This window comes from Dipodomys merriami, unplaced genomic scaffold (genome assembly GCF_024711535.1).
Source record: "Dipodomys merriami isolate MVZ:Mamm:240054 unplaced genomic scaffold, mDipMer1.0.p SCAF_1, whole genome shotgun sequence".
Classification (NCBI taxonomy): domain Eukaryota; kingdom Metazoa; phylum Chordata; class Mammalia; order Rodentia; family Heteromyidae; genus Dipodomys; species Dipodomys merriami.
In genome coordinates this window covers 7622231-7647607 of record NW_027202270.1, presented here as the reverse complement: position 1 = coordinate 7647607, position 25377 = coordinate 7622231, and the positions used below count along the sequence as shown (strand labels likewise).

General features: G+C 45.3%; 1 protein-coding gene across 10 annotated transcripts in view; it reads left to right on the top strand.

The window, feature by feature from the left end:
- LOC138822334 (nuclear autoantigen Sp-100-like) overlaps positions 1-25122 on the top strand; it is an 80338-nt gene extending 55216 nt beyond the window's left edge. For 6 of the 10 annotated variants that reach the window (XM_070015194.1, XM_070015175.1, XM_070015165.1 and 3 more), the window contains one exon: positions 1349-1829. The gene's annotated coding sequence lies outside the window, so the exon portion shown is untranslated. Of the gene's footprint in view, positions 1-1348; positions 1830-21474; positions 22603-24918 lie in introns of those variants that run through there. The other 4 variants (XR_011370400.1, XR_011370403.1, XM_070015156.1 and 1 more) reach the window with 4 other exon arrangements.
- The last annotated feature ends 255 nt before the right edge of the window (positions 25123-25377 follow it).

Below are 25377 nucleotides of genomic sequence, written 5' to 3'. Positions count from 1 at the left end.
TCAAAGCCCAATGAAATAAGCAACCGGATATGGGAACTTGCAAGATGGGAGGGCAGGGCTAAGGGTAGAGGTTAGAGGAATGAAGGGAAGCAGGGAGAATGCTCGGGAATTCACTGTATATATACAGAATTGAGAAATGGAAGGGAAGGGGTGGGTCGAAGAGGGGTGGAGATGTTGAAGGGATGTCACAGCTCAAGAGGCATTGTACACAAACTGCTTTATAGATAGTGAAAAATGAAATAACCTAAAATGAAGGGGGAAGGGTGGGCTGGGAAGGCTGGGGAGAATGTTGAGGGGTGGCATTGATCAAGATGCACCGTATTCATAAGCTGCCGTGGTGAATGGCAACTCCTTGTACAGCTAATAGATAATAAAAATATTCCCCAGAAAAAGAGGCTTTAAAAAAAGTCTCAAGGATTTTCCTGCCCAGGTTGGCTTCTCACCATGATCCTCAGATCTCAGCCTCCTGAGCAGCTAAGATTACAGGTGTGAGCCACCAGTGCCCAGCCATCTTGAATTTCTTATCTATTGATTCCCTAGTGGCATATCAAAAAGCTAGCAAAGATTCCTGATGGATGAGAGTAAAGAAAAATGAAAGATGCTAAAAATTTGCCTTTAATATTTCTATACTACCATACTTTTACAAATTATATGTGTGTGTTTTGTTTAAAATCAAGTAATGAGAGTTTTTTAATCATATTGAGCTGATTGTGGTGGTATATATCCATAATCTTGGCACTTAGGCAGAAAGCAAGGGCAGGAAGATAGAAAATTCAGGCCACATTGGACTGTACAGTAAGAGAATGAGACCTTGTCTCAAAAATAACAGCAGCAACAAAATCCCACTAAACTGATAAATTTATCATCAAGAATTAGATTGCAATATAAAGATTGAATTGTTTCCCTAATCTGAAAATCCAAAACCCAAAATGCTCTAAAATTTGAAACCTTTTGGAGCACCAACATGATCCACATGTGGGCTTTGTTTCATGCATAAAATATTATGCATTATGCATAAGATTGCCTTCAGGCTGTTTGTGGAAGATGTACATCAACATAATTGGATTCGTGCTGATGTTTTGATCCCATATCCAAGGTTTCTCGTTCTGCATATGAAAATGTCCCATAATCTGAAATCCAAAACACGGGGATCCTAAGCATTTCGGATACAGGATATTGAACTGCAGAGCTATTTTTGCTTCTCTGTCCCATAAAGAAAAATAAACATCAGGGAACAGAAATTCTCCATACCTGAACTAACTCTAAGAAAGGCTCTGGATTATCTGAAACATGGAGCTTCTAGGTTAATTGAATCATAGTTGATAATGTTTTTAACTTGCTTTTCCAGGCAAGCTGGGACATACAGTAAAGGCTCATCTTGAGAAGGATTTCAAAACCATTTTTTTTTTCGGTCGTGGGGCCTGAACTCTGGGCCTGGGCGCTGTCCCTCAGCTCTTCAGCTCAAGGCTAGCACTCCACCACTTGAGCCACAGCACCACTTCCGGCTTTTTTTCTGCTTATGTGGTGCTGAGGAATTGACCGCAGGGTCTCATGAGTGTGAGGCAAGCGCTCTACCACTGAGCCACCTTCCCAGGCCTAAAAATCATTTTTGAAATCCAGGAGACAAGCTAGCGCAATCATCAGTTTCAGCTCACTCATTTGTTACCATAACCCATTTCCTTTTTCCCCTGGGGACCTCTAGCAGTTAGGAGGAAAAAAACAATCCAATACTCACTGTTCTGCAAACATGTCATATTTCTTTTCCACTTTTTTCACTGCCCTGCCTACCCATTTATTTTTCTAAATAAAATGTAAAATTGTCTAATCAACCTCTCATTGAATAATTTATAATTGGTAATAACCAGTCTTTCTATAAAAGTTACATTATGTCCCTTGGCTTATTTAAAGGGTGTACTATTCTTGAGCCTTGTTATCTCTTCCCCTTGCCACACATGACCTAACTTCTTTTATCTATTCCATAACTCATAAGTAGTGTGTGTGTGTGTGTGTGTGCTTTTTTGCTCAAGGCTAGTTCCACTTCTGGCTTTTTAATTTTTTTTAGCAGTTAATTAGAGACAAAAGTTTCATGGACTTTGAACCACAATCCTCAGATCTCAGCCTCCTGAGTAGCTACGATTACAGGGGTGAAACACCTGCACCAGGCAAAATCATCTCTTCTAATGAAGTACAACACAAGTCTTTGGTATTTGGTATTCTCAGGTTAGTTTCAGTGTAATAATGGAGTAAACCAGAAAAAAAAATCTCATGATAAAACTAGAACCTACTTTGGGTCAGGCCCTAAAGGTTTACCTGTGTAATCCTATCTACTCAAGAGGCTGAGATCTGAGAATTGCAGTTCAAAGCCAGCTTAGGCAGGAAAGTCTGTAAGATTCTTTTTTTTTTTTTTTGCCAGTCATGGGGCCTGAACTCTGGGCCTGGGCACTGTATCTCAGCTCTACAGCTCAAGGCTAGCGCTCTACCACTTGAACCACAGCACTCCTTCCAGCTTTTTCTGCTTATGTGGTACTGAGGAATCGAACCCAGGGCCTCATGCATGCAAGGCAAGCACTTTACCACTGAGCCACCTTCCCAGCCCCTGTAAGATTCTTTTTTTTTTTTTTTCCCAGTCAGTTGTGGGGCCTGAACTCTGGGCCTGGGCGCTATCCCTCAGTTCTTCAGCTCAAGGCTAGCACTCTACCACTTGAGCCACAGCGCCACTTCCAGCTTTTTCTGCTTATGCGGTGCTGAGGAATCGAACCCAGGGCCTCATGCATGCAAGGCAAGCGCTCTACTACTGAGCCACCTTCCCAGCCCCTGTAAGATTCTTATATCTCAATTGTCACCAAAAAAAAAAAAAGTGCAACAAAGCTTAGGGACAGGCCTCAGGCCATGTATTCAAGCTCCTAGGACAGACATGCATGTATACACACACACACACACACACACACACACACACACACACACACACACACACACACACACACACACACACACACACACACACACACCTCAGAACTTCACATGTGATTTTAATGCTGCTTCTGTCACTAGTCCCAAAGACCAAGAACACCTCACTCACATTGGATGTCTCTGCTTAACCTGGCTGTTAGGAATAGCTCCAGTGCCAGGTAAGAATAAAGACACCAACAGGAAATGTACTCTGCAAGGCAAACTTTACTTCCTCCAAAACCCTGGCAAGCACGCACACAGAGCAGCTAGCCCGCAGGCCCCGCCCTCTACTCCCATTGGCTGACCTCAGGTTTGCAATCTGCAAAAGGATACAGCTTAAAGAACAGGATGTAACTAAAATCCAAGGAGCTTCTACCAGGATGTCTTAATCAAGATGCTCAGGAAAAGGATGTACATAATTAACATGTAATAAACAAGAGCTGAAGTGCCCAGAGAGGGGCCCCCAAAGACCACTGGAGACCGGAATAATGCAAAAGCAAAAGAGTCGTTTATTGCAAGCCTGGCCTGGACCTCCTCGAGCACAATCGCAGCTGGTGACGCAGGAAGGCCAAGACCTCTTGTTTTTTCACAGCTTTCATAAAACACTGTGAGCAAGCTTGGGAATTTCATTTAGGCCTACACATGATTGGTTGCCACTTGATAGTGTAGACATTTCATTTTGTTGGTGCCATCTGGCTGTTCTTGCTTTGGGTTTGAAATGCAAGAGGTCTTTGTTCTGCTTATCTTAGGTTCTTTCCAGCGATGCCCGTTTCCCTGGAGATCGCCTGACTCATACTGTGGTTGTCAGGAGCTCCAGGCTTTTCTGAGACTCAAGGACTACCTTAAGATTAGAGTCCCTCTGTCTGTCTCTGCAGAGCCAAACCACCTGACCAAAAGCAGGGACCATTCAGAAAACCCTCTCAAGATTAACAGCAAGGAAGCAGACTACTTTCATAGAAAAGATGATTTGTTTCACACTGCTTCCTCCTTATTTTTGTCAGTTGTGGGGCTTGAACTCCAAGCCTGGGTGCTGTCCCTCAGCTTTTCAGCTCAAAGCCAGAGCTCTGCCACTGAAGCTACAGAGCCACTTCCAGTTTTCTGGTGCCATAATGGGAATAAGACTCTTACAGACTTTCCTGCCCAGGCTGGCTTTGAACCATGATCCTCAGGTCTCAGCCTCCTGAGTAGCTAGGATCACAGGCGTGAGCCACTGGCGCCCAGCCTCTCTTTCATTCCTTGCTCCTTTTCCTCCTTTATCTTCCCTCTTGTGCTTGCTTGTTTGTCAAACCGCTGCCTCTGTTTCACGCACGAAGACTGTAGAGGCAGCATGGACGATGGCGGCTCCTCAGCCAGCCAGAATCTTGAAAGAGCTGTGTGCAGCAAAGACCTCCCACAACCAGGAGCCGACCTTCTGCTGTGTCAGAGCCAATAGACATGTGGGAAGCAGTTTCAGCAGGCATCCTACTTGAGATACTCAAGACAACTGTGTTGGAAGAAGGTTTTGTACAATCCTTGGGACATCGTCCATCACTTAAGTCTCAGCCAGTGAGGAAATGTGAACGGCCGGACAATGCAGCCCGGTAAGGCAGAAACAAGCCATTAGCTCACCTCTGACTTCCATTTTACAAAGCCACCTGAGACCTGTTCACAGCAGGAATTTCAGAGAAAGCAATTACACAACAGGTGTTAGTTGTACATTGTAGTGAGAACTGGCTAATCTGATGAGATTAAATCAAGTGAAATGAAGAGAGTCGTGCAAGGTTTGGAGAGCCTTCTAGAAGTCAGAGGCATGGCCTGGTGGGGAGGATTGTAGAAGTTTGGCCTTCACAAGGAGTTCATGCCCCTACACATGAGCATGGTCAGGACGTGGAAGGGTGCTCAGAGAGGCACGAACCTTTTATATTAAGGAATAAAAAGAGAACATTGGGCTGGGCGCTGGTGGCTCACCCCTAATCCTAGCTACTCAAGAGGCTGAGATGTGAGGATTGTGGTTCCAAGCCAGCCCAAGCAGAAAAGTCCATGAGACTCCTATCACCAATTAACTATCAAAAAATCTGGAAATGGAACTGTGGCTCAAATGGTAGAGCACTAGCCTTGAATGAAAAAGCTCAGGGAAAGGCCCAGGCCCTGAGTTAAAGCCCCAAGACCAGCACTGAGACAGAGTATGTATGTGTGTGTGTGGGGGGGGGTGTAGTAAAAGGAAGGAGGGGGCATGTTAAACATCGACGTGTTTTGCTTCATGCATGAAAGAGAGCTATCCATAATTCATCACCTTCATCTCATAATTGTTGTAAAGTTAAAATGACATTCCTTTCTTTACAAAGTTCTTTGATACATGTACTCAGTGACATTCAGAAAAAAAAACCAAAGTGATGATTTGTCCTGCCATTCATGAGGCTGGAGCAACTGATACAGAGAAAATCAGCTGCCAGGCTAATTAGAAATCATCTTTTCCCCAACTTGTCACAGCTACATTGTCAAGACAGCTCCCTTCTTTGGATGCACATTGCTTTCTCACACTCTGAGCAAATGTATCCAAAGCCCCATTTCCTCTGCTTCTACTTCTTGGCAGTGTTGGGACAGTTTGGGAAGATGAGGGTACAGATCCTAGCCCTTTGCTCTCCTCCCTTCCTGCCCAACTCCACTCTGCTTCTCCTGCCAGCCTGTTTGGATAGTTTCCATATGTAACAAACAGACTTCTAGTGTTGACACCATTATACCCTTCTTAAACACAGATGGTGAGAAGTCCCTAAAAAACAAAACAAAACAAAACATTTTTTACTTAAAAAAAAAAAACAAAACATAGCAAAGCCAGGCACCGGTGGCTCACGCCTGTAATCCTAGCTACTCAGGAGGCTGAGATTTGAGGATTGTGATTCAAAGCTAGCCTGGGCAGGAAACTCTGTGAACTCTTATCTCCAATAAACCACTAGAAAACTGGAAGTGGCACTGTGGCTCAAGAGTAGAGCACTTGCCTTGAGCTGAAGTGCACAGGGACAGCACTTAAGCCCCATGGCTGAAAAAAAACAAACATATCAACCAAATAACTGAATCTTTTGTAGAAAAGTACATGTTGACATTGTTATTTATTTATTTATTTATTTATTTATTTATTTATTTATTTATTTATTGTCAGTCATGGGCCTGAACTCTGGGCCTTTAGATGTTTCTAATGCTTTTTTATTTTTTATTTTTTGGTCATGGGCCTTAACTCTGGGCCTGGGCACTGTCCCTCAGCTCTTCAGCTCAAGGCTAGCTCTCTACTACTTGAGACACAGCACCACTTCTGGCTTTTTCTGCTTATGTGGTGCTGAGGAATTGAGCCCAGGGCCTCATGCATGCGAGGCAAACACTCTACCACTGAGCCACCTTCCCAGCCACATTGGGATTTATCTATATCTATTATACCTACTATTATATATTGACCTACTATTTTATATATATATATATATTATATTATACCTACTATTATATATTGACTATTATATATACTAATATATATATATATTATATACTATTATATATTATATATATACCTACTATTATATATAATATATTATACCTACTAATATATATTGATATATTTATCTATATCTATTATACCTACTATTATATATTGCCTATTATATATATTATATTATACCTACTATTATATATATATTTGTTCATAAAATTGAACACAGTAGCTTACACCTATAACCCCACCTACTTGGGAAGTGAAGATCAAGAAGATCACAGTTCAAATCCAGGTAAAGTCAAAAGCTAGCAAGACCTCATTTTAACCAACAAGCTAGTTCTGGTGGTGGTGGTGGTGGTGGTGGTGGTGGTGGTGGTGTGTGTGTGTGTGTGTGTGTGTGTGTGTGTGTGTGTGTGTGTGTGTGTGTGCACTTTAACAGAAATGAATATTCGGGAGGTGAAACATGACCTTCCCGGGGTGTAGGAAGGTGAGCGAGAGTAGACATGATCAAATTCTTTATTTCCATGGGTGAAAACCGAATGCTTGTGGAGACTGGTTCAGGAGGGGGAGAGCCATGCAGGCATGCCCCTCATCACCGTGCACATGTTTATGACTAAAGCTCCCATGTACAACCACTGACTCTAATCATGTGTCTTGATCAATGTCACCCCTCCCACTGTTCTCCCCCACCCGTCCCCCTATTCATCCCCCCCAATCTGTGCCAACCCCGCCCACCCACACAAGCCACCTGGTTCCATTCTCCGTGTGCTTTCTCTCTGACACCAAATCTGTGCTGTCTTTTCCAACAACAAATATGCCCTTCCAGCACCAGTCAGTTCTCAAGTTTTCTAACACCAGATAAGGACTGAGAAACTCAGCTGAGGCCAGACGCTCACTACGGAGGATGATGAGCAATCCTAACAAGTTTGGAACTCATTCTCGCAACACTGCCTCACGACAGACACCAGCTACAAACAGATGACTCTCTCCATACTCAGCCAGCTCGCCGATCAACACTAAAGCGTGAGCCAGCCACGGGTGGCCTCACACCTGTAATCCTAGCTACTCAAAAGGCTGAGATCTGAGGATCACGGTTCAAAGTCAGCCCAGACAGGAAAGCCCATAAAACTCTTATCTCCAGTGAACCAGCAAAAAGCTAGAAGTAGATCTGTGGCTTAAGTGGTAGAACACTAGCCTTGAGCACAGGAGCTCAGAGACAGCACTCGGGCCCTGAGTTCAAGCTCCAGGACTGGTGCCCCAATAAATAAACAAAAATAGACAGACAGATAGACAGCTAGATGAATAGATAAATAAAGTATGGATGAATAAATGAGGTATAAATAAGACTTGGTGGAGTCACAGAGTTGAGAAAGGGGTGTCAACTGGCAATTGTTTTCCGTGACAACTGAGCCCACTGGCTGCATCATGGGAAATATTATACAGGCATGAGCAGGCAGCCACATTTTTGCGTCAAAGCCTACAAAACTTGGAGTTTCCAGAATTCTCATGGAGCCTACAAGTCTGAAGCTTATTCGCCTAAGTCTGCCTCTCCCGTAGACACGGGCCACAAATGGATGACACGCTTCAAAATCTGTTGTACGGCTGACTTCAGGCTTATGATTAAAGCATACAACTCCGGAACAGCCGAATGGAAGATGGAACATAACCTGTGTGCCCGCTGTCTCCGCAGTGCCCAGCAAGCCAATATAACCACCAGGCCCTTGGATCCCATTCTTTCAGGTTTTGTGTTGACTTTTCGTTGTGTAGGTGTGGTTGACTAACTTATTGCCCATTGACGATAGGAAAGTATAACCTTGGCGATTAGCCACTGTGCTGAGTCCCATGGAGAGGTTTAGGAAACAGCACCCCACTTTGGCGGGGTGAAGAGCAGCAAATGCAGGGAGAGGCTTGGTCTGGAAGCTCCCTTGGGCTTTGAAAGGAACTCACCCACATTCCAAGACAGGTTGCTAATCACCCAGCCTGTCACCCACGCAAGGTGAAGTTGCCACAAACTCACTCTTCCTACAAGGACCTTTCATCTTTCCCCCAGATCATCTGATCTCCCCCCAAAGCTGCCTAAGCCCCTCCCCCTCCTCTAAGAAGAAGAAGAAATATAGGGTGGGGCACTTTTCTTTCCCCTGGATAAAAATGTGTACACCTTCTCTTGCGTGTATCTGCCTGGTGCCCTGTAATTTTGCAGTTTCAGTGATGGAATCTTCAGACGATAGACAGAAGCCACTGCCTGCCCCCTCCTCCTGCGTCTCCCTCCCTTTCCCTTTCCTCCTTCCTCCCTTCCTCTGCCCTTGGGGTGCTCCACATCTCCTCAGATCATCAACCTGTCATTCATCCAGGAATCTTCCAGCCTCCTGCAGGATGGCAGCTCCAATCCACAGGAAGCACTTAAAGCAGAATGAAAGTCGAGACTGGCCAGGCACCCGTGGCTCATACCTGTAATCCTCGCCATTCAGGAGGCTGAGATCTGAGGTTTGCCATTCAAAGCCAGGCTGGGCAGAAAAGTGCCTGTGAGACTCTTATCTTCAATTAGCCTTTCAAAAACAGAAAGTGGCACTGTGGCTCAAAGTAGTAGGGCACTGGCCTTGAACAAAAGAGCTCAGGGACAGCACCCAGGGCCTGCCAGGCTGAGTTCAAACTCCATAACCAACAAAAAGAAAGTAAGGACCTCGATCTGGGGTTGAGGCATTTTTTTTAATTCTAGGGTTAAGAGTGAAGTTGCTTGAAAATTGCATTTGATCGGCTTCTTGTCTCCCCCAGAATTTCAACACCCCTTTCCAAACTCTCCAGCAAATCTACCCTGCCCTCTGGTGGCAACATCTTGTTGTTGCAAGTCTCCTTTAGGCTCTTCTAGAAAACACTTGGGATCAAGAAGTGGTTCCCATTTCTGGCTTTGTCGGGTCTTAGAATATCTGCACATACATACTGAGATGTCTTGAGGAAGGGACCCAAGCCTAAACATACAGTTCACTTATGCCTCATGGAGGCAATTTTATACAGTATTTTAGGTGTGTCTGGGGGCGGGGAGGGGGGGTGGGAAGGGAGGAGAGCTGGGGAAGGAGGGAGGTCAGAGGTGTGGGGTTTTCCATTTGTAAGGCCATGCTCAAAAAAATCAGATTTGGGATTTTCAGAGTAGGATCTCAGCTCTTCTTCTCATAATTCATTGTGTTGTTCTTGCTGGGGGCTGGGAGCGGGGGCGGGGCGGGGGGAAACACCACGAGGTCCTTCTAGATGAGCGTGGACTAGCCAGGTCACGTGTCCACTAGTGAGTTAACAACCCAGACGGAGAAGACTTTGCTCACACCCTTGAGGAGGAGCTGTGTCTGTTGAGTATCAATGGAAAATGAATTTTCCATTATGCCAAGTCCCTAGAACCTTCCATGCACCACCTAGTGTGATTGTGACTACAAAAAACAAACAAACAAAAAATAGCTGTCTTCTACAGGGAGAAGAGAAGGGGGCCTGGAGTTACCCCAGTTTCCTCAGCCTTGGGAAGAAAGAAGTGGGACCCATAATCAGAGCTTCATGTCACAAATTCTACAAGTTAAAAATCCCACATAACAAAGCCATCTTTTTTTTCTCTTTTTTTTTTTTTTTGTCGGTTGTGGGGCTTGAACTCTAAGCCTAGGCACTGTCCCTGAGCTCTTTAGCTCAAGGCGAGTCCTCGACTACTTGAGCCACAGCGCTACTTCTGATTTTCTGGTGGTTCATGGGAGATAAGAATCTTACAGAGTTTCCTGCAGGGCTGGCTTTGAACCTCCACCCTCAGATCTCAGCTCCCCAAGCAGCTAGGATTATAAACATGAGACACCACCACCTGGCCAAAGAAATCTTAATATTTCTCCCCCTACACAAATATCTAAAAGCCTTTATAAATCCTAAATGCTTCACTGCATGAGTGTGGCCTTCCTCTTCATATTCAGCCTTTTTAAAGAATATTAGCTGTGAGCCACTCTGTTCCACTTTCCCACCCACTGCAATGTCGAAAGGTCTTCCTCTTCCTTAGCCTGGGGGAGGATCTTCTTGTGCAACTGCCCAGGGAAATTTGTGAAAGGTGAGTAGCTTGCATTCATGTTATAATTCCCTACAAACTAGCCAACAACTTCATGCTGCTATCACATGAACCATGCCAATGATTCTACTCCCCTCATTAATGAAGACGCGGCAAAGATGCTAGAACTTGTGCAGAGAATCTGGGTGACTAAGATTGCATTGTCAGTCAAGTCCAAGAAAGTCTGGAGTGAATTTTCTAGTCTATACAGCACTGGTTAAATGGTCTATGCAAGAAACTATGCAAAAAACTGCCCGAAGGCATCTTTTCCCCAAGAATAATAAACATGTCTCAGATACATTTATTTGCATTGCTAAGGACAGAAATCATTTTGACAAAGCTTTCAGATAAGCACACGTGTGTATGTCTGTGTGTCTGTGTCTGTGTGTCTGTGTGTGTGTCCATACTGAGGCTTGGACTCAGCTCCACTTTGGGCTTTTTGGTGTTAATTGAAGATAAGACTTTCACAGACTTTCCTGCCTAGACTGGCTTTGAACCTTGATCCTCAGATCTCAGCCTTCTGAGTAGCTAGAACTATAGGCATGAACCCATGTGTGTCTGGCAAATAAGAACCTTTTGTTGTTAGTTTGGTTTGTTTATTTGTGTTTGTTTTTTGCAATTACCAGTGTTAGCGTTTTCCCCACCTCTGGCCCTCAGCTCCACCCAGACCTGAGCTCTGCCTGCCCTGGAGTTCCCTCATACAGCTGGCCACTCCCTCTTCCCACCCAGGCATTCACTTACCTAACTTCCGCCCTCACTTCTACCCCCAGACCTACCTGCCACTTGGATAGGGGCAGACACTATGTGCTCCCTCTCCCGGGGGAAATATGGCCCTCTAATAAACCTTAGGATAATCTTTCTCCTGCACCTGTCTCCCTCTGCGGGGTCCCCTGGGATGATCGTGAAGGATTCCTACAACCAGTACCTTTGGCTTATAATACACTCTGATCAACAAAAAGGTCCATCAGAGCTGCACAGAAGTCTACACACTCAATAATCTCTTTATATTTTTCCCACAATGTATAAAAATACAGTGTGTGTTGGGCTGGGAAGGTGGCTCAGTGGTAGAGCGCTTGCCTTGCATGCCTGAGGCCCTGGGTTCCATTCCTCAGCACCACATAAGCAGAAAAAGCCGGAAGTGGCACTGTGGCTCAAGTGGTAGTACCGCACAGCCTTGAGCTGAAGAGCTGAGGGACAGCGCCCAGGCCCAGAGTTCAGGCCCCACCACCGGACCCCCCCCACACACACACACAAAAATATGGTGTGTGAATTAGACGTGTTAAGGAACTAGCAGGGTACTCGCCAGCTTTCTCATCCCTGGAAAGATGATTGCTATGAATGCCAAAGTTCACTTATAAATTGAGGCCCTGGTGGGTTTCCCCTCGTAACACAAGTCCTTGCTCAGGTGTGTGTTTATGCTAAATGATGGACCCATCTGAAGGTCCCGTGAGCCAGGCCATATCCTGGAGAATTTGGCATCATAATAACATAGAAAAATACCTCAGCCTGCTCATGCTTGTAATCCTAGCTACACCAGAGGCTGAGATCTGAGGATCAAGGTTTGAAGCCAGCTCAGGCAAGAAAGTCTGTGAAACTTTGAATCCTAGCTATTCAGGTGTATGAATGAGATCTGAGGTTCAAAACTTAGCCCAGGCAGGAAGGCTCCAATCAACCAGAAAAGAGCTGGAAGTGGAGCTGTGGCTCAAGAGGTAGGGAACTAGCCTTCAGCAAAAAGAAACTCAGGGACAGCGCCCAGGCCCCGAGTTCAAGCCACAGGACTGGGACAAAAAAAAAGAAAAAAGAAAAGGAACCAAAAGTACCTTAACTCAATTCTGCCATAGGCGCCCCCAAAAGCAATTTTCCATGACGCATACATAAGCCCATGGGTATGGTTGTGTTGCAATAAAGCTTTATTTACAAAATGAGCCATGGGCTGGATTTGGGCACAGGGGCCATAGTTTGTCACTCCCTGACATAGAGACCTAGGACCTCTCATTGATTCACTCAACAAACGTCAGCATGTTCCAAAGGCCATCCCTGGACAGACCTGTTGGTGCCCACCATGCTGCCCATGTCACAAAGAGATTCCAATGCAAACAAGAGACTAAAAGTAAAGTAGGAGAGCAGAGATGGCAGGTCACGCAGGCCCGGTCCCGTGAGAAAAGGCCACTTCACTCAAACCGGAAATGTTCCTAAAGACGCTGTTTGAGTCTCTGTAACACATAAGAACCCTTGTTTATGACCTTCACTTTCCTAAGACCTACCTCTCAGATGCCACCGTGTCTCAAATCAAGTGAGTTTTTGCTCAAGAAAGGGAATCGGTGGTCCACTTTTCCTGGAGACTTATGTACCCATGAATTCTTTATGAATGTCTTATCTCATGTGAGTTTCTGCTGTAACATCACAGAACCCCCTGTCTCCTGTCTGTCTGACCCTGTCCCCAGGTGGGGCACCCTCCTCTAGTTCCTGCCATCTCCCCAGTCCCTGAACTGTTGCCTGCACAGCTAGAGAGCATCGTCAGTCAACGCAGGGTGAACAAGTGCACCAAAAGCCAAGACGGAGACAGGGGCTGGTGGCTCACACCTGTAATCCTAGCTACTCAGGAGGCTCAGATCTGGGCATGGCTGTTTGAAGACAACTGGGGCAAAAAGTCAGTGAGACTCTTATCTCCAAGTGATGGAGCACCAACCTTGAGAAAAAAAAAAAAAAGCTAAGAGATAGAGCCCAAGCACTGAGTTCAAGGAAGGGAGGGGAGAGGAAGGAGAAGGGAGAGAAAGGAGAGGAGGGGGAGAGAGGAGAGAGGAAAGAAAGAGGAAGGAAGGAAGGAAGGAAAGAAGGAAGGAAGGAAGGAAGGAAGGAAGGAAGGAAGGAAGGAAGGAAAGGAGAGAGGGAAGGAGGGAGGGAAGGAGGGAGGGAAAGAAAGAGGGAGGGAGGGAGGAAGAGAGGGAGGGTCACGTCCCTGGGATGATGTTCCTTCTAGAAAAGCCCTTCTTTGCCAACTACATACAGAAACCTGTGGCACAGCACTATGTGGCCACAGAGGGGGTCAACCCTAGTGGCTGGTGGAGGTCTAGATTGCTGTCTGTCCACTTCCTTGGTGGAAAGTGCTTTCTCGAAGCAGGACCAGGTAGAACGAAGTAGTTAACTTTCCAGCAGCTCTGGGTGCAGCTCTGGCCTGAGGCCTGGAATACCAGCCAGCATCCCAGTAAGAGAACCCGTGCGATGCCTGTACACAGAAAGAGATTGGTTTCCAGGAATTCTCCCCTGCCCCAGGACTGCAGGGTGTGCCAACAGGCTGGAGAGCCAGAGATGCGCTGATGGCGTAGCCCACGTCCAGCACTGTGTGCGGTCAGAATTTTCTCGTGCTTGGGGGAGATGAGATTTTGTGCTATTGCCATCTTCAACTGATGCAAGGAGGCCCAGCCACGTTACAGAGGGCAGTCAGCTTTGCTCCAAACCACCGTCAAAAAAAGAAAAAGAAAAAGAAAAAAAGAAGTCTCCGGACTCATGTTGAGTGAATGTGCGTGTTATCTTTTACTAAAGCGCACTAAAACCATGCACGGCAATCCTGAGTGTAGATTTAGGGATAACTAAGATCCAAAAGAGGTAAACAGAACTCAAAACGTGCTGAGGATGCTAAGCACCGAATTCTGAATTATTGTCACCCCTGGAAGAGAGGGTGGAAGGAAGGGTGACGGGTGTGTTCCTAAGAGTTTGGACTGTGTTAGTAACGTTTCTTTTCTTATTGGCTGGTCGTATTTTTCTTTATATATTTTGTGTGTGTGTGTGTGCTGGTCCTGGCACTTGAATTAAGGGCCCGGATGCTGTCGGGGAGGGGCGGTAGGGAAGGGTGTTAGTTTGTTTGTTCTTTTGCCATTCCTGGGGCTGGAACTGAGGGCAAGGCCTGGTGCTGTCCCTGAGCAACTTTTGCTCAAGGCTAGTGTTCTACCACTTGAACCACAGCACCACTTCTGACTTTTTCTGTGATGAGATGGAGATAAGAGTCTCACTGACTCTCCCGCCCAGGCTGGCTTGGAACTGCAGTCCTCAGATCTCAGCTGCCTGAGTAGCTAGGACTACAGGCATGAGCTACCAGTGTTTTTTATAGGTCTTAACCAATAGCTGGATACAGTGGCACACACTTATTATCACTCAGTGGTAGAGCTCCTGCCTAAACATGCTTGAGGCCCAGAGATCAACAAAAAGAAATGAACAGCAACAACAACAAAAATAGCTTTTTGTAAAGTAAAAAACAGTATGTAATAGATATAGAGTACTGACATGGAACATGTCCAGTAAGTACCTTTCCTCCTTTATACATCCATCAATACATTCGTATACATTTGTGTGCAGAAAGTAAGTGGAGGGTTTAGTTGAAATGTTACTGTTGGAAATCTCCAGCAGTAGTTACTTTTCCATTTGCTTCTTTGAACTTTGCATTGTTCTACAGCAGAGTTTCTCCACACCAGACAATGAGGGCAGGACAATTCTCTGCTGACGGAGCTGTCCTGTGTCTTGAGTTTCGTTTAGCAGTATCTCTGGCCTCTACCTGCTATCTCATGGCATCTGACAGTAGCGTGTACTCTGACCATCAATATGTTCACAGACGCTGCTGAATGTCTCCTGGGGTGCAAAGTCACAACCCCTCTAGCCTCAGACCTATGACACACACGTTTTCCTTATGTGATGAAAAAGTTAAGTATATTCAGATTGAACAGAAATACAGATTATGAGAGGCAACTCAATAGATGAATAATGATAAGGGATGGATGGATAGATGGATGATGAATGGATGGACAGATGGATGGATGATGGATGGATAGATGGATAAATGGATGATGGATGAATGGATAGATGAATGATAGATGGATGATGGACAGATGGACAGATGGATGGATGATGGATGGAGAGATGGATAGATGGATGATGGATGGATGGATAAATGAATGATGGATAGATGGATGATGGACAGATGGATGGATGATGGATGGGTGGATGGGTGGATAGTGGATAGTAGATGGTGAATGGATGAATGAATGGATAGATACAAATAATGTGTAACTGTGTCATTTATATCTGAATACATTTATTTATGTCTCAAATACCTGAGATAATCAACTGATTATGCTGGAGTACACGATTTCTTTCAGGAGCACCTTCTCAGTGTGTGTAGCAGGTCCACCTCTTACAGTTCCCACCACCTCTCAATAGCCAACCGTGACCACATGAGTTTTTAAAAGAGAATCAAGCCAGAGCTTGAGTGAGAGATGTACCAGGCACATGGAACAAACACTGGGGGAGGAGGGAGACTGGTGAAGAAGCCGTGGAGATCACTCCAGTGAGACTTTTGTCTAGGTTCCTCTAAGAGGAGAAGAGAATGAGTGGCGAATGTCCAGAGTCACCGGAAGGTCTTTCACCTGCAAGAGAATGCTACCCCAACGATAAGCTCCGCAAGGAACCTTTCTGCGGTCCTTCTCTTTGGAATTTCTCTTCAGAACAGATTGTGTACTTTTCCAAGAGACTCGCTAGTCCTTTTTCGGTTTTCTTTCAAGTGGCAATGCATGTAAGAAATTTAATTCTGGATTGAATTTAATTTCATTCAAATGGGCTGAATCAAGTTACATGATGAAATGAAACCGTCTTGTGAAAATTCAACCATGGGAGGCATCTTACACGGATGTTCGTTGCCATTGTGGATTGAGTTATTTTCTCTCAAAGAAGATATGAGGAATCCCTAGGCCCCAGTACCTCAAAGTGTGAATGTTATTTGGAAGTAGGATCATTACAGATGACTTAAAACAGTCATACTTAATTCAGATGCACTGGTAATCTGATTTGACTGGCAGCCTTGTGAGAGACAACAATACCTTGTAAACACAGAGGAAAGAACAAGGCACAAAGGACCCTGTGGCTGGCAGGATGCAGCCAGAGGCCAAGGAAGACCAAGATTTGCCACAAGACACTTGAAGACAAAGCAGTCAGAGAGCGTGGCTCTGCTAGCATCTGCACGTCAGGCTTTAGTTTCTACAGCTGTGGAACTAGATCTTAGTTTTGTCCATTTTTGGTAATTTGGTTACAGCAGCACTAGGAAACTTATTCAGTTGCCCGTTTCTCTCTTCCTTACAGCTCCCAAATTTTCATGTTTTCTCCCCATGTACCATGTCCAGGTGCTATGTATGCCCAAAGTGACCCGCCCCCATGGCCAGACTGGCCTGAGCCAATCAGCATCTTTTATTCCTTCACGCAGAAGTCATTGGCTCACAATTAATTCAAACGGAGCCAATCAGAGTGACTCTGAGGAGTCTCAGGACTTTGATGGTGAGGTAGAGAGAGCAAACCAAAAAAAAAAAAAAAAAAAAAGAAGGTTGTAAACCAAAAAGAAAAAAGAGCTTAATTCCCCTTGAGAACAGCCACCTATGAATGTAGCCAGCAGGGAGGGGGCAGGAGTAGAGATACACAAGGTCCCTGGATATGGCCTTAAGCCATTAGATTAGTCTTCCTTAAAACACACCAACGTTACACTTAAACCAGTTATAGTGTGAGAGCACTCAACTCGGATTTTGCATTCCTCATAACCCAGAGCAGGAGAGGGTCTTTAAGAGAGCCACTGGAGGCCGCACTCACAAAGGGTAACGCCTGGAGGCTGTGGCCAGAACTCCCCCCTCGCCTGGCAGCCACGCGGGAGTCACAGCTGCTGTGGGAATGGCCTGTACTTCTGAGCCAGGCGGGGCCAGGATGGCTGTGCATCTCCCAGGGGCCGGGGTGGGTTGCTGAAGGCAGCAGGAGCTGCTCCACTGGGGGATGAATCCAAAAGCACTGGCAACAAAGTTGGCCGGCAGGGGGCGCCCTCTCCCACTTCAAGGGAATCCTTTGGAGGCAAGACACTCAGCAGTGGCAGAAGTCCTTAAAAGCCCTCAAGTTTGTGTGGGCGTCTACCCCATCAATCATCAGGGCCGAATGACACTGGAATGGGTCAAGAATAGGCTTTTCTAGCTCTTGCCTCTCCTCCCCTGCCTTCTCGAGCCCAACAGAGAGCAAAAGGAGCAGGAGTTATAAGAAGAGACAAGTAAAACGGAAATGCAAGCAGGCTGCTTCTCAGCACTGACCCTAGGGGAAGAAGGTCCAGCTGGTGGCTCATGCCTGTAATCCTAGCTACTCAGGAAGCTGAGATATGAAGATGGCAGTTCAAAGCCAGCCTGGGTAGAAAAGTCCATGAGACATCTATCTCCAGGTAACTACCAAAAACCAGAAATGGCACTGTGGCTCAAGTGGTAGAGTGCTGGCCTTAAATACTAAAGTTCAGGGATAGCACCCAGGCTCTAAGTTCAAACCTCAGGACCAGCACACACACACACACACACACACACACACACACACACACACACACACACACACACACACACACACACACACACACACTGTTTTGTTTTGTTTTGTTTTTAAAAAAGGACTATTACATTATGTAAGCCCTTTTATGCTTCTTCTTCTTCTTCTTCTTTTTTTTTTTTGGGGGGGGTCTGGTCATGGGGCCTGGATGCTGTCCCTCAGCTCTTCAGCTCAAGGCTAGCGCTCTACCACTTGAGCCATAGCACCACTTCCAGCTTTTTTTTCCTGCTTATGTGGTGCTGAGGAATTGAACCCAGGGCCTCAGGCATGCAAGGCAAGCGCTCTACCACTGAGCCACCTTCCCGGCCCGGCCTTTTCTGCTTCTTAACAAGAGTCTTTTCTTCTTGCTAAAAGAAATTTTATAAACATGTCCATCTCCCTAGCCATTACTCCTATACAGAAATTCTGTGTATTATCGATGCCTGCAAATCTGCCTATAGGGTTTAATCTAGCCAAGCAGGATGCCCAACCTTGAGACACTACCAACCGGAAGTGCTGGAGCTTTCAAGCACCTGGAGGAAGTCTTTAACCACGAGGGGCAGGAAGTTGTTGGGTAACAATCACAGCTCTCTGGGCCCCTCTGCAGGGATAATTGTGATCTCTGGACTAAAAATTCACCCTTTATCTGTTCACTCCATTCCCAACTCACTCCCTCTCAGACTCACATTAATGTCTTGGGGTCTGCTTCTGGGAAGATCAAAACGGAATCACCACCACCACTGGATCCTAGCTACTTAGGAGGCTGAGGTCTGAGGATCACAGTTCAAAGTCAGCTTGGGCAGGAAAATCTGGACACTCATCTCCAGTTAACCAGCAAAAAAGCCGGAAGTGAAGCTGTAGCTGGTGTGAGAGCCCTGAGCAAAAAGGCCAAGGGAGAGAATGAAGTTCTGAATTCCAGCCCCAGTACTGGAGGGCGTGGGTGTGTGTGGATGTATACCCACATGCATATGCACACACATGCTCACAGGAAAAGAGGAGGATTTGTTTCAACTGTCAGGTGTGAGTGAGCACTGGAGGAAGATGGAAGGCGGAAGAACATTTCTTTGCTTGTCCAGTAAATTGCACTAGAGTTCTGATTTTACTCACAACCTGGGGACGGGAAGAGGTGGGGCTTTCCACTCCCTCCTGCTCGCTCACCACATCTTGACACCGAGGAGAGACTTAGATATTCATCACACACCTGCTTCCTGCCTTGAGCTTGCCATTTCCTCCCATGATGTCCAGAGAACAGGGTGAAATGTCCACGAGGGACAGAGCTCACAGGACACCAGAGCTCATAAAGTTGGGGTTGATGGCGGATCTGTCAGGGGAATGAGTTCCCTATGGCCCAGTAACCACTTTGCTTTTCCAGTTTTCTGTTTTGGAAGTGCTGGGGTTTGAGCTCAGGACCTTGAACTTGAGACACTCCTTCAGGGGCTGTTCCATTTCATTACACGGTCATTGATGGGGCTGGGAAGTTGGCTTAGTGGTAGAGTGCTTGCCTAGTATACACAAAGTGTTCTATTCCTCAGTACCACATACATAGAAAAAAGCCTGAAGTGGCTCTGAGCCTTGAGCCAAAGAAGCTCAGACACAGTGCCCAGGCCCTGAGTTCAAGCCCCATGACAGGCAAAAAAAAAAAAAATCAATCATTTGCATATGTAGTTCTGACACTTTGGGAGGGGTTACATTCTTTTTGTTGTGAGATGTCATTTACAGAAAAGTTCATGGGACATACCTGGATGAACTTTCACTCATGAATGATGAACTGTTAACAAACTCACAGTCACACAACCACTGCCAGAGTCAAGATTAAAAAAAAAACATTTCTGAGGGAGGGCACAAGAAAATCTAGTCAAAATAGGATACTTGGGTATGTGGAGTATTTTAAGCAGAAGGAAAGGGGGGACAGAAGCAATAGGACACCCTCTGTTCCTCACCTATCTTCTTCCCTTGAAACACGGCCGTAAGGAAATTCTCTGACCTACCTCTCCTGAAAGCAGGCGGTAAAACCTTCATGGGACACGAGTCCAGCCCTGTACCTGGAATCCAAGAAGAATCTGAACAAACAGGCTTTACTGACTTCCATTCCCATGTGTGGTCATTACATCAGATTCATTTTTTTAAAATTATCTTTAAGTAGTTGAACAAAAGGATTTCAATACAACGTATCAATTCATGAGTACAAGACAACTTGATTGATGCCAATAATACTTCCCAACATACGCAACAGCCCAGTCATCACAGCTAACATTAAATTCCAATTCTCCCTGGGTCTTTGGTTCTTCATTCCTGAAGACCCATGTCACCTAAAACTTGAATTCTATAAACTGTGAATACTTTTTCTTCTGGTAATATATCTTTTGTGTCTGCTGTGAATCTTGACATGGAAGAGGAAAAGAAAGCTTTTATCCCCTTTAAGATCCATCTCAAATTAACTAGCATGTATTTTGTGAGGTAGAGTTCAAGATTAATTTATTTCTATTCCTATGTCCAATTGACCTAGTTTCTCTCCCTCCCTCCTCTTCCTTTCTTTCTTCCTTCTTCCCTTCTTTCCTTCCTTCCTCCCTCCCTCTCTCCCTCTCCCCTCTCTCTTCCCTTCCTTGTACTGGGGTTTGAACTCAGGGACCCGTGTCTGCCAAGCAACACGCTTCTGCCATATCCCCATTCCTTTTGTGTATTATTTTCCATACGGGGACTTGACTTTATACCTGGGCCAGGATTTTCCTATTCATGCTTCACAAGTAGTTGGGTTGACACACATGAGCCACCGTGCCCAGTTTTGTTGTTGTTGTTTAAATCGGTTTGGATGTTATCTTGTGAACTTCTTCCTTGGGCTGATCTTGAACCACATCCCCCTTGCACTCTGCCTCTTAAGTAGCTGAGATTATAGGCGTGAGCTGCAAAATTTACTCAAAAAGCAAAAGGCCTTCTTTCTTCACTGAGTTGCCATGGAGTCTACCATCCTGGTGCCACGTGTGTGAAAATACCTTCACGATGCCCTTTTCCTTCAGTCAGGCCAACTGTTGGGCACCATCCCAGTTATTGTAGCTTTTCGTACGTCTTGACAGCGGGTCCTCTAAGACCTCAGGATTGCCTTGGCTATTCTAAGTCGTTTGCCACACAAATTCCAGAATCATCTCCTCCACTTACTACAAGTAATTATCCAGGGCTTTTTACTGAGATTGCCTTGAATCTATAGGTTAATTTAGGATAAAGTGTCATCTTAACAAAATAGGGAAGGCTTTTGTGAGGCACCAATGTCTGACACATGTAATCTTAGCTACTGAAGAGGCACAGATATGAGGATTAAGGTTCAAGGCCAACCTGCACAGGAAAGTACGTGAGACTCTTTGTCCAGTTAACAAGCAAAAAACCAGAAGTAGAGGTGTGGCTCAATTTTGTAAAGAGCCAGCCTTGAGCAAAAACAAAAACAAAAACAAAAACAAAAAACGCTAAGGAACAATGCCTAGGCCCTGAGTTTAAGCCCTAGTACCTGCCCAAAATAAAAACAAACCAAGCATAGCTCTGCCCTAATGTTGATTTCCCTTAAATTGTCTCAGCGATGTTTACTATATTCACTGTAGAAATCCTGGTCTTCTTGCATTGTGTTTATTTGACATTTGCTGGTTGTTTTTAGACGCCAACACCAGGAAGAGGCAGAGGAAAAGGTGAACGAACATCTTTGTCAACTTTCTGCTCTGATGCCTCTCCTACCTGATGCCAGTCCTGGTCCCAGCCATTCTGTCTGCATCATAGTTCCTTTAAAATTTTGTTCTAGCAGAGCACCAGTGGCTCACACCTATAATCCTAGCTACTCAGGAGGCTGAGATCTGAGGATTGTGGTTCAAAGCCAGCCTGGGCAGGAAAGTCCATAAGATGCTCATCTACAATTAACTACCCGAAAGCCCAAAGTGGTTCTGTGGCTCAGGTGGTAGAGCGCTCACCTTGAGCTGAAGAGCTGAGGGACAGCGCCCAGGCCCAGAGTTCAAGCCCCATGACAAAAAAAAAAAAAAAAAAAAAAAAAGTTCTATTTGTCTGCTCTGTTTTTCCTTTTTTTTTCCTGACACCGGGGCTTGAACTCAGGCCCTTGCTCTTGTTCAGCTGGCACCCTCCAGCCCAATTTTTTGCTAGTTACTTTGTGTTTAGAGTCTCAAGGACTTTCTGCTCAGGCTTACCTCAAACCGCAATCTTCTGAATCAACCTCCTGAATAGCTAGGGTTATGTTAGGTTTCTAAAAAGAAGTAGCCGAGTAAGAACAGCACCAGCACGCACGTGGTATTCAGGTAAGGGGTAGGTTTATTCAGTAGACCTGCTGGGACCAGGCAAGGGTGGCACTCCACGTGGCTGGGAAAGGCCTGGGAATGAGAGAGAGCTGGGAAAGAGAGGAAAGAGCTAGAAAAGAGCAGAAAGAGGGGTAAGAACAGCAGCACTCACGTGGTATTCAGGTAAGGGGTAGGTTTATTCAGTAGACCTGATGGGACCAGGCAAGGTTGGCACTCCACGTGGCTGGGAAAGAGAGAGAGCAAGAAAAGAACAGAGAGAGAGCTAGAATAGAACAGAGGGAGCAAGAAAAGAGCAGCAAGAGCTAGAAACGAACAGAGAGAGAAAAAGGGAGAGTCTGGGCCTGGGCTAGCCCTTATGTAGGGTATGGGTGGGGAAAGGTGTGGCCACATCAAATTCAGATGTGACCTCAGCGGATGCAGATGTGACCTCTTCCAGGTGTCCCAGTTGCCTAGGTAACGCAAGTACTGGGTGGAGACTTTGCTGCGAGGAGGGTGGAGTCTGCTCGCCATCCAGGAGCGGACCTTACAGGTTACAGGTGTGAGCTATTATTGGCACCTGGTTCTAAAAGTTTATTTTTCTACTAGCTTGTTTCTAGTATGTAAACAAGCAATTGATTATTGTAGATAGACTTTTTTTTTTTTTTTGTAGTCAGTCGTGGGGCTTGAATTCTGGACCTGGATGCTGTCCCTCAGCTCTTCAGTTCAAGGCTAGCGCTCTATCTCTTGAGCCACAGCGCAACTTCCGGTTTTCTTGGCAGTTTATTAGACATAAGAGTCTCATGGTCTTTCCTGCCCCGGCTGGCTTTGAACTGCGATCCTCAGATCTCAGCCTCCTGAGTAGTTAGGATTACAGGTGTGAACCACTAGGTGCCCAACTGTAGTAGACTTTTGTATCCAGTCCCCTTGGTAAACTTTACTGTGCAGCCTAAGTACCTAAGCTCAAGACACAGCCGATGTCTCCTAGTTTGGGAAAGAACAGAAGGGGCTGTGTTTTGAGGGAACTATAAGATTTCCACTCCAAAGCTCTCTATTGTATGTTTCCACCTCTAAGCAATTTACCACATTCCCAAAATACAATTGAGAACACAGGAAGTGACTGGCAGGGGGAAGGGCAAATGTAGGAAGAAGCAGTAAGCCAGCTCCTGGGGGTCCTTGGAGGCCAGAAGTCCATCGAGCCTCCCTCTTTTTTTTCCATGCTTCCATTACAGAGGATATATGAGCTAGGCATGGTGGCACCTGCCTATGATCCCACCTGGTTGAAGCAGGAGGATAGTGAATTCAAGGCCAGCCTGGACTATATAGCAAGGTTCTATTTCTAACTAAATCAAATGTTTGAAAATTAAAAAGGGATGTGAGATAACTCACCAAATTGCCTATACTATAGCAAAAATAGAATTAAGAATAAGAAGGGAGAATGGAGACATAAAGTTAAACTGATACCAAGCAGGGGTGAGCAAAAGGGAAGGCGGAAAAATGGGTGAGAGCTAAGGAGTGTGGAAATGTCTGTCAAGGTCAGGGTCAGCATAAAACCAAGCTTGCAGTGTGAACCCTCGACTCGCACTTACTTTGACCACCATGATTGCATTTCAGCATTACTGCCTTGGCCTCCAGTCTGTTCTTCTTCCATCAACTCTACCCATCCCCACAACCCAATGACACATGGATGGTGATCTTGTCAAGATCAGCCCAGAAAGGGCTGATTCCATGGGATAAGGGCCTAACATCTAACATGTTCAAAAAAACTCCTACAACTCAACAACCATCACAATAAAACCCACAAAGCACAAACAATCCAATTCAAAACTGGGCGAAGGAATTGAATGGACTTTTCTCCAAAGATGATATACAACAGGCCAATAAGCACATGAATGAGGCTCTGGGTCATTAGTCATTAGGGAAATGCAAGATCACACTCACTTTTTAGCCATCATACTCCAAGATTACAGACAATAGATAGTATTGGCATGGACATGGAGACATTAGAATCCTTAGACTTTGTTGAAAGGAACTTAAAATGATGAAACTCCTTCAGCAAATGGTGTAACAGGTCCTCTTAAGCTCCTCCCAGAGTTTCCAACAAATTTTACTCAGGTGTACACCCAAAATAACTGGAATATCATAGAGCAATTAAGATGGGAAAAACACTACTAGTGAGTGCAATCATGTGGATGAATCTTATTAACCTACTGTTGAGTCAGAAGAAAAGAACACAACTCTCCTGATTCCATTTATATAAAAGTTTTAAAAAATGAACAAAACAGATTTTTATTTTTGGTATCAAAATTATGGGAAGGAATCAGAAAACCCTGAGCATCGGGGATGACAAGATTCTGCATCTCAGGTTTGCTCTCGGTTTCTATACAGACGCCAGCTCCAGCCTCCAGATGTCTTTCTTCTCCACAATGCAGAAGGCCCCATGTCCCCTGACTGATAGGCACACCTCTTTCCAGCCCAGTCACCTGAAGCGAGGCCTCTCTTCCGTGAATTTTCCATTTAAAAGAATTCTTGGAAGGCTTCTAATTAGTTAAGAGATTGTATGTAGTGATGCTTGACAAGTCTGACAAACAACTGAACAGGAAGCTTGAGCTTGATTGGAGTTGGGGAGTAAAGAATCCCCCAACTGGAGTTTTAGCTCCCTGGTAGAATGCTTGCTTAGCATGCACAAGGCCTTGGGTTCAAATCCTAGACCCCTCTAAAGGGATGTGATAGATGCTAGACAGACAGTGTCATAGCCATCCACACACTCGCGTCCTAGTTTTCCTGGGATTCATTTCGCTGGTTCCTTCTCTCCTTCCCAGGTGGACCGTCTGTGCCTCTGTCATCTCCTGGATGCTCCTTGCACGTGAAGTTAGTTGTGTGCCATGAACCACCATCATCTTCTCATAGCTACGACTGGCTTCTCTTGTGGTTCCCAAGGACATTGTCAACATTCAAGGAATCCACAAGCCATAATTGTGCTTGCCTTGTCAAATGAGCAATGCCCAATAAAATTTAAACATGTGTGCCTCAGGCCCAGCTTTTCTGCTTCCAGAGGAACGCACGCCCAAGTGTACAAATACATGTTCACAAATATCCATTGCAGTGAGGTTTATATAAAGGAAAAGGAGAAAGGCTGGAGTCCAAATATTTACCACTAAGGAGTTCATTCAATAGCTGATCAATCATAGATGCAATTATTAAAACAACTATTAAAACAACGATCTTGCCAGGTACTGGTAGCTCATCCCAGTAATACTAGCTACTCAGGAGGCTAAGAT